General features: G+C 41.5%; 1 protein-coding gene and 1 pseudogene across 1 annotated transcript in view; one reads left to right on the forward strand and one right to left on the reverse strand.

Moving 5' to 3' along the window:
- Positions 1-10,063, reverse strand: part of RARRES1 (retinoic acid receptor responder (tazarotene induced) 1) — an 85,506-nt gene that overhangs the window by 34,144 nt on the left and 41,299 nt on the right. The window lies entirely within an intron of this gene.
- Positions 1,595-2,756, forward strand: LOC102818240 (annotated as a pseudogene).

Genomic DNA, 10,063 nt, shown 5'->3' on the forward strand with positions numbered 1-10,063 from the left:
ATTAAAAAAAAAAAAAAAGTAAAGCTGTCATTAAAATACTGCTGATGGGCACTGGGAACAAACCTGAAGAACCTGAAGAAATATGGAAAATAGGTACCTATTTTGATAAAGAGGAAGAATAGGTGTTTCTTGTTCCCAAAGGCACAGTTTAAAAAACCTAAGCCTAAATAAAACAAAGCAAAAAACATGAAAAACTCCTTTAAGCTCACTCAAACAACAAAAATTGTAGTAAATAAAGGATCATGGGTGGTCCAAGGGTGGTGTTCCCAAGAATTTGGTTGCTGTCTGCCCCGGAAACATTGATCCTGGGAGTCAGCAAAGCCAGGACTCCACCAAAATCCAGATCTATAGAAAAGAAACCCTGTGCTTTGGGGAAGGCACCACCCAATGTTTTCTTCTCTCTGTCTTTGGTTGCTAAGCACGGATCCTTCTATGTTGCCCAGTCTGCTGTGACAACTTAAAACTTCAGGCTTTAACGGCTAAGGTGAAAGGGTGAGTGGGTAAGGACAGGTGATTCTAATCTCCGCTTCCTCATACACCAGGATCCACCGGTTTAACACACTCGGCTTCTCCCTGTCCCCTCCAGCCTTTTTGGTTTGTTAAGAAAGCATAAATGTCATGCTATTCCAGTAAAAGTGAACGTCTTCATTTTATAAGGTTAGCTTTATGAGTCAGGCTTAGTTGGAGACAAGTAAACAGCTCATTTGTGGATAAAAATAGCTGTGCTCTTATGTTCTGGACAGAGAGAACATCAATGTATTGCATTAGATCTAGAATTTTCTTATTTCATTTTTCTTCTCCCAGGCAATGTCAGATAAAGTGAATCAAGTTTATGGAGCAAAATCAGTGGCCTGATTAAGTCCTATGCTGTGAGCCTGGGACAGCTTTGCATTGGAGACTTTATTTCATCCAGTTAAACAGTGGTGAGAGGAAGCGACTGAAGGGAAGTTGGGTGTTAATGTATTTATCCAGAGGACTAGTTCTTGACTCCTGGAAATACAATCTGTGTGGGAATGATTAGAGGTAGATTTCTTGCTCCGATTCCCCTTTGGGATCTTGGGGTGGTTGCTCAGAGAGGTGATTGTTAAGACGGGTGTGAGGTGCTGGATTTCTCCTGCAAGAATAGTTGCTAATGAGCTTGACCCTTCTGCCCTGGTTGCCACAGTGGTCTTGATACCATCCCAGCTCCCTTTAACAGATAATATTTAGTATTTGTCCTCTGCAGGGCCCTATGCTAGGACAGTGGAGGAGACAGAGGGATCTGCCTTGAATAAGCATTTGTTATTGCTGTTAAGTGCCATTGAGTCAGTTCTGACTCACTGAGACCCTATTTAGGGTTTCCCAGGAGCAGCTGTTGGGTTTGAACCAACGACCTTGTGGCTCAAATTTACCTCACAGTCCAGCACATTTTCCTGCAGCACCATACCAGGACTCCATGAAGAAGCATAGCAGGCTTCAAAAAGTTCATGGGAAAATGGAAAAGATAGTGGAATTTCCCCATGAGTTTTCAAAAGCCCCCTGGTACAGTCTAATTTGGGAGAGGCAGACAGACACATGTGCAAACTGGAAATTAAGTTGGCTGTTCAAGAGTTCAATGCCATCATCCTTGGTAGCTCCTGCAAAGCACTTAATAGCTAGCATGTTGTCCAAAATCCAGAAGATTGGTCCAGTTTGGACAATATTACTCGACATGAATTTTTTTTTGTAGGGCTTTACTCCAGACAGACTTCTAGCTGTTGTTATACAATTACAGATTTCCATCTGTCAAGTCCAGCCAAGAACTTCTTTAAGAAAGCTGCTGCTGCTCTTTTTGGTGGCAAAAAACACATAGTCAGATATATTGACAAATACAATAGAGTGTTTAAAGAAAATGAAGAAATTTACAAGCTTAGGCATGATTTGAAAAAGACTTCAATAACTCAGCAACCCAGCAAACACAGGACAGAAGAAGAGGAACTCCAGCCATCTGCCACGACAGTAGCCAGATCTGGAATACCTATAGGAGAAAATAAGCAGCAGATCGGGGGTGCTATACACATGATAGAGGGACTCTTGGCAGCTGCAGCAGTAGCACTGAATGCTTCGAAGACAGTAATACCATGGGGAGTGTTGCAGATACAATGGCAACAATCCTTCGAGAATGTCTATAAAACATGCCAGAAGCTGACTGCATTCCCAAAGAGCACATCATTTCTGTAGGTCACCAAATGGGTCGATTATTCTTAACAAGAATGGCTTTGGGTAACAGCTCTCAGACCATACTGTTGGAGTGTTTTTTGTTTTTTTTAAACAATGGTGCTCACACGAGTCTCCTTTCAGACAAAAAAACCCAGTTCATTATTGCACAGAGCTTGGCCAGTGCTCTGTTTTCCCAGCAACAGATGCCACTGGACAATTCATTAGTCAAGTGATGGTGCTGAAATACTCCTCTCATTACACAGAGAACTTCATGGATAGTGGCGATCTGCCCACTGTCATTGATATTCGAAGACATTAACTCTTACCTCCTTCAGTGGCTCAAATCTGATAAGCCTTCAATGATGCTCTTCAATGATGACACATTTCAGGTCAATTTCTACCATGATCATACAAAAAATTATCATCTGTAGTCAAAATGAAGACTATCTACTCACATCAATGGGGATAAGATATCTATGACATTCAGACTGACAACTCTGCTGATGTCTGGCTGTTCATTAGAATTAAAGAATCATATGGAATATGCTCCTAACATTCTCTTACAAAGATGTAACTAAAGGACATTTTGAATGGACCCTCTGGGACTCCTTTTTCTACTGTTGAGTTCTACAGGGAAGTCAGCAGAATGATCAGAGAGGCATGTTGAAGAAGACAGACAGGTGGCGATAGGAGAACAATGTCTCTGTGCCCTGTGGGAACTGAGGGAAACCAGAACAGGCTGAAACAGTATACAATCCTTGACTTTGGACTAATCCAAGGGTAGACTTGGATGCAGTTTTCCATTGGTATACTTGCTTTAAAAGGTTGTTTAGACAATTTTGCAGAAAGGTGCATTGACTCCTAACTTTCCTCTGTAGAAAGCATTTCAGAGAACTGTGAATGTACTTCCTGAAGGGGAGGGAAAAGGGATAAAGCACCCACACTGTTTAAAGGCTGTAGTCAGAGCAGCTTTTGGCTGTTTAAGTATCAGATATGGCCATAAATAGTTTCTGTTTGTTTTTCTTGATTTTTGAAGACATCTGTGGCTGGAAAAGTGCATTCCTTGTTAATAAACTTCTTATATATTACAGCCCAAAGAGCCGTATTTATTTTCAAAAAAAAATTTTTTTTTTTATGTTGACCGTTTAAAACTAGGCAATAAAGAGAAATGGAAAACCAGAAAGTAAAAAAAAAAAAAGAGTTAGCATGAAGCAGCCTACAGTTACATCCCAGGGTGAGGCATAGAGAGCAGGCATTCAGGGATGAGATTATCAAGGCTGCAGAAATGCTCAAAGCAAGAAGCTGGAACAAGAGCTGCCATTTCCTGGGTTCTGTCACTTGCGTGTTTGCATGAGCTCATCAGGCCCCACCCCCAAAGCTTGGTGTGGTGAGTAGACTAATGGCCCCCAGAGATGTCCAGGTTCTAACTCCCATTAATTATGAATATGTTGAGAATTCCTGTGGTGCAGTGGTTAAGTACCTGGCTGCTAGCAGAAAGGTCAGCGGTTCAAATCTACCAGCTGCTGTGAGGAAGAAAGCTGTGGCAGTTTGCTTTCATACAGATGACCTCCAAGCTGTGGCAGTTTGCTTTCATACAGATGACATCCTTGTTAACCCTAGAGATAATTCTACTCTTTCCTATAGAGTCCCCTGGAGTCGGAATCCACTCAAGGGCCATTGGTTTTTATGAATAAGTTAACATGGCAGAGGGATTTTGCAGATGTGATAAAATTAAGGACCTTGACCTTGAGGTGGGGAGATGATCCCGTTATTACCCAAGTGGGTCCAATGGAACCACAGAAGTTCTGATAAAGAGAACACATGTCAGACACAGAAGATGTTATGCTGCTGGCTTTGAAGATGGAGTTTGAGGGCCACAAGACACAGAAGGTGGGTGTCTCTAGAAGCTGGAAGATGCAAGAAGTAAAATTTCCCTTAGAGCCTCCAGAAAGAATGCAGTCCTTCCAACACACTAATTTTAGGATTTCCGACCTCCATAATGGGAGAGAGATTTGTATTGTTTAAGTCACTACATTTGTGGTAATTTACTACAGCATAAGTAGAAAGTTAGTACACTTGGTAAGCAGTTGCAAAAACTGAAGCTCACTGCCCATGGTGGCACAGCTAGTTAAGAGACCTGAGGTCTATGGAGGTCAGTGTCCTTTCCATGGCGGTAGCTGAAGAAGAGGAGGGAGGCACACAGGGTCGGTCCTTGGACCATAGATGGGTTTGGGTTGTACAGGGTCCTGCTGGGGAAGGAGGTGTGACTTTCACTGAGGCTCCCCTGACACCATGTGAGAAAAAGCCCTTGAACCTTTTCCTACACCTCTACTATGACCAGGGTGGGTGCATTCTCTGAGTAGCAGGAGCACTGCTTCTGAACTGGACTACTGGGACAGAAGAATCCCACCCACCTCACCTGCAGAACTCCTGATTCAATAGGTGGAGGGAAAGGCCAGACACTAGTTTCAGGTTTAAGAACATTTGGTAACTTTGATGGTGCAATGCTTAAGAATTCAGCTGCCAACCAAAAGGTTGTTGGTTAGAACCGGCCAGCCACTCTATGGAAAAAGGTGTGGTGATCTACTCCGATCAATTACAGCCTTGGAACCCCGTGGGGTAGGTTCTACTTTACCATGAAGGGTTGGAATCACCTTAATTACAATGGGTTTTTGTTTGGTGTGGGGCTGGAAGGTGTAGGACTGGGCATGATACCCAGCCTGTCCTCAGGTGTACATATCTCAGGCCCTAACCCAGTACTTGCTCCACTTTCATGGTTCCAGATCAGGTGGGAACTTGTTGATAGGTCGAGATTCATATTCAGAAGATCTGGGAGGAGGCATAACATGCCACATGTCTAACAACAAGCTTCCAAGTGATGCCAGAGCTGAGTCCACAGGCCACACACAGAGGAGTAAGTGAGGGTCTAAGACGTTCCAGACCACCGCTGTCTCCAGAAGGCAGCCCTGTGCCACATACCCTAATGGCTGTTGGACTTAATCTGAACCACTCCTTCTGAGCCTAGCTTTAATCTTTGTTTTGTATTTCTTTTTTATTTTAACCTCTTGGAGAGCATCTGTAAGTCATTAGTGGGAGTCTTTATTGTCCTAACTCAGAGAAGCAAGTAATTAATGTGGGAATTACACAAACAGTGGTAAATACATTGTGTGTGTGTGTGGGGGGGGGCCCAGGGGGAGGTGTGGTATGGTGAAGAAAAGACCGTCTAAAGTCAGGAGAAATGTTCCAAGAAAATGTACTGCTAAATTTTCATTATTATGGAAACGTTAACATTTACCAAGCTCACGTTACATTTATCAAGGACTGAAATCCTGCACTTTTGGTATCAATCACCAGTGGAGGAGCTGGGATTCACCCAGCCCAGACATGCTGGCTATGGAGCCTGCACTCCGGAACACTGGTCCCAAACTGTCCCAGCCCCAACATCTGCCCACAGGTATCGTAACAACCCACCATGCAGCAAGGCGTGAGGGTGAACTTAGAAATGTACAGAAGGTGCTGGTACAAAATGGGCAGACATTAAAGACGTTATTTTTACTACTTAACCTCCTCCTTGTCAAAAGTTTCTCATAATCTTTGGAATCTTACATGTAAGAGATCTTGGATGCCAGTCAATGAGAGTGTCAGGCAGCAGTGGCCTCGGCAAAGAGGTCATCAAGGAGTACTGCTGTACTGGCTGGAAACTTTGAGAGTTCCTCCTCCAACTCTGACTAGGTGATAGCATTCCAAAGTCAGTATCATTCGGGTTTTAAAAGAATCTGTGACTCTTTTTTGTCATCACAAACATGCTCTTCCTCACTGGCACTGGTAAGTGAGGTCATTCATTTTAACCATCTATGTAGTGCTGCTGGTTAATGTGCTGGACTGCAAAGTCGGTTTGAACCACAAAGTCGGCGGTTCAAGCTCACCAGCCGCTCCTCGGAAACTCTATACAGGGTCGCTGTGAGTTGGAACTGACTTGACGTCGCTTAACAACAACAATAGAGTCTCTAAAAGGTGCCCTGATGGCACAATGGTTAAGAACTTGGCTGCCAGCCTTAAGTGGTGGTTAAAACCCACCAGCTGTTCCATGGGAGAAAAGACCTATTTATGCTGTACTTGTAAAGATTAAAGACGTGAAAACATTATGGGACAGTTCTGTTCTTATGTGCCCTCGAGTTGGTTCCAACTCGAACAGCAGAGGAAAACACTGCCTGGTCCTGGGCTATCCTTACAACTGTTGTTATATTTGAGCCCATTATTGCTGCCACTGTGTCAATCCATCCAGTTGACCTTCCACTTTACAAAACAGTCTTTCTCCAGGACTGACCCTTCCTGACAACATATCCAAACCATGAGGGACAAAATTTCGCCATCCTTGCTTTCAAGAACAATCTGACTGTATTTCTTCCAAAAGCAGGTTTGCTCATTCTGGAAGTCCATCGTACTCTCAATATTCTTTGCCAGCTCCATAACTCAAATGCATTGATTTGTCTCCAGTCTTCCTTATTCATTGTACAGCTATCAAATGCATCTAAGGTGATTGAAAATACCATGACTTTGCTCATTAACACTTTAAAGTGGTCTTTTGAAACTTATTTGTTTAATGAAGTAAGTAATTTGATTTCTTGACTGTTGCCTTCCATAAGCATTGATTGTGGATCCAAAGTAAAATGAAATCTTTGACATCGTCAATCTTTTCTCTATATATCATGTTATTTATTGGTCCACTTGTGAGAATTTTGTATTTACATTGAGGTGCAAGCCTCCATACCAAAGACTTTTATATTCATCCATAATACTTCAAGTTCTACTCAGTTTTTGTAAGCAAGGGTGTGCCATCTGCATACCACAGGTTGTTAATGAGTCTTCCCCCAATCCCGATGCCATGTTCTTCTTCATATAATCCAGTTTTTCAAATTATTTTTTTTTTACTGCACAGAAATATTAAATATGGTGAAAGGATATAACCCTGACACACACCTTTCTTGATTTTTTTTGGTGTGTCTGCATCTTGCTGTTCTCACGTATTTTAAATTTTTTTTTAAATAAAAAATTGAGTGATAGTTTACATGAGAGAACATCGGGTTTGCACTCATACTATATTTCATTTCACTGCAATGATTACAATCCCCTCCATGTATCATCATCATTCAACAGTATTTACTTCTATTCCCTCTGTTTTTGTTTTTTTTGATGTACACAAAAACACTCAGCAATATATAGTCATTTAAAAAACCAAAAAGGGCACATTCTGCCAGCCTTCCTCCTGGCCACCAGCACAAAGCCTTTCTCCTTCCTTGAGTCTAGAGTCCTCGCCTGCCCTCTCTCCATGTTCCCCATCTCTGTCTCCATCTCTGGTGTCGCTGCTTCTCTGGATAAGATCTCACATTCCACTCATGTTCTTCTCCCTTAATGGTCCTAGGGTCCTCCGTTTCTGGACTGTAAGATTAAGTACTCCCCCATTTTTGTTATAAGACTTCTACCTTTACAGTTGTCTTACACATTTTTCATTGTGTTTAGAACAGTAACATAAATTTGCACAACACTTTAGGGTTCATACAAAGTGTCACTAGTGACACTGCAAGTGCTCCCACAAAGCAGAGAAAAGGCATGACATTCTAATAAAAAGCTGAATGGTTTGATATGACTGAAGACTGAGATCGGCTGCTGCAGCTGATTGCAAGGACCATCGTTAAAAAAAAAAAAGAAATTAATGAAGTCATCACTGCAGCTATGCCAGCAGACCTAGAAACGATGCATTATTTACAAAATACCTTTTTATACTATATTGAAAATGAAGCTTTCATATGAGTGCAGTATATGTATAAATACACTGTTGTTGCTGTGTTGTTAAGCACCGTCGAGTTAGTTCCAAATCATAGTGACTCTGTATAGCATTTCCAAGGAGAGGCTGTTTTTATTAAATTGCCATTGTGGCAGTTCTGAATCATAGCAACACTGCATAGGGTTTTTGAGGAGCAGCTGATGGGTTTAAACTGGCGACCTTGTAGTTTACAGTTCAGTGCTAATCCTACAGCGCCACACCAGGAGGCTGACAGAGTAACTACTGCATTTGAAATGTCAACCTTGTAGTTAGCAGTCTAGTGCTTACCCTCTAGCACCACACAGGACCTCATAAAATACATATAATATACAAAATATGTTTACTGACTGTGATAACAGTAATCATTCCAATAAGCAGTAGACTATTAATGTAGCTAAGTTTTTGGGGAGTCAAAAGTTACATGCGGATTTTCAGATGTACAGGGGGTTGGCATCCCTAGTCCTCATATCACTCAAGAGTTAACTGTAGTGTTTTTAAAATGAAATTAAAATGTCTTAGCAATGAAAACATCAATGTATTGAAAAGCAAATACCAAATTTCATGGACTGTAAGATGCCCTTGATTACAATTTAATTGTGTACCAATGATAAAGACAATCAAGCTACTGATTATGGTTGTTGTTAGTGACCATAGACTAGGTTCTAACTCGAGGCGAACTATTTTCTGCAAACATTATCAAGAAAATAAAGCAAGAGAACAAACAAGATGGCGGATAGAGTGGAAGTGCAGTAAGGAGCTCTGTCAGCAACAACACAGAATACCCTACCAAGCAGACTCAACAGAACTCTGAACCACATATAAAGGATTATTTATAAGGTTGGAAGGTTTACAGCTGGGGAATTTGTGGCAAAAGCAAGAAATCCATTGCTTTCTAGTTCGGAATGCTCAGCTGCTCCAGGAGCCGTCATCTTGAGTGAGACCAAGGGGGGGAAGGATCAGAGTGGCCACAGACACCTGGCAGAATCTCGGAGATAAGATGTGGACATTCTTTTCTTTTGGTAGCTGTTCACTGGCCCCTTGCTGTCTGCGCACCTCCATTCTAGTAACTATAGAGGTGGTTGGGCTAGTGGACACCCCAGCCCCACTCTCAGAAGGTTCTACTACACATGTGCGAAAATCTCCTAGAAATTTAAAGAGACAGTTTCCACTTAAAACCAAAACGGCCACAGCCGGCCCTGAACTGTTTGTAACTAGAAAAAAAGGCCTGGAACAGGGATTGTGGAGAAGGAAAAGCAGACAAAAAAGGAAACAGGCCGAAAATTAAATCCTAAGTTACGACAAATCAACCAACACTGGCATCTTGAAATTTTGCAAGAAGAAGAGTGAAAAGGGAAGCCCATTTCCTGATCACATCTACCTGGAGGCAATCAGAAAGCATAAAAAAATACCAAAATACACACCAATCTAAGTATTAAGGCCATAGATAACACCTGAATATGCCCAAAAACAGAAGCAGATGACCTTATCTGCACATGTCCAAAATGAGATAAAGTGAGACAAACAAGCTGGAAGTAGACCTACACTCCATACTAGAAGATGGCAGGCTTTGGAAATGCCTGAGAAGGAATTCAGAAAAATGATGATAAAATGTATCAAAACACTATATAATGGAGATGAGAAAAATAAGGAAGAAGTCAGGAAAGCACTACAGGAACAATCAAATAAGATAGATACAGCATTGGAAACAATTCAAAACCTACAGAAAGAGATCCAAACAATAATAGAATATCAGAAATGGGCAATACACTGAAAGGGCAAAGAAGTAGAACTGAAGAGAGAGAAGCCAGATCTAGTGAGCTAGAAGAAAAATCTCGCAACACTACTAAGATAGAAGAGCAAACATAAAAAAGGATTAAAAAAAAATCTTTAGAAGGCCTAAGATTCATGTTGGATAACATGAAAAGGAATAACATAAGAATTATTGGCATTCCAGAACAGGAACAATCACACAAGTCCACAGAGGAGATAGTTGAAGAGCTTCTGGAAGAAAAATTTCCTAACATCATGAAAAGTGAAAAGATAAGCATTCAAGAAGCTCAA

The sequence above is a fragment of the Chrysochloris asiatica genome, unplaced genomic scaffold (genome assembly GCF_000296735.1).
Source record: "Chrysochloris asiatica unplaced genomic scaffold, ChrAsi1.0 scaffold00043, whole genome shotgun sequence".
Taxonomy (NCBI): domain Eukaryota; kingdom Metazoa; phylum Chordata; class Mammalia; order Afrosoricida; family Chrysochloridae; genus Chrysochloris; species Chrysochloris asiatica.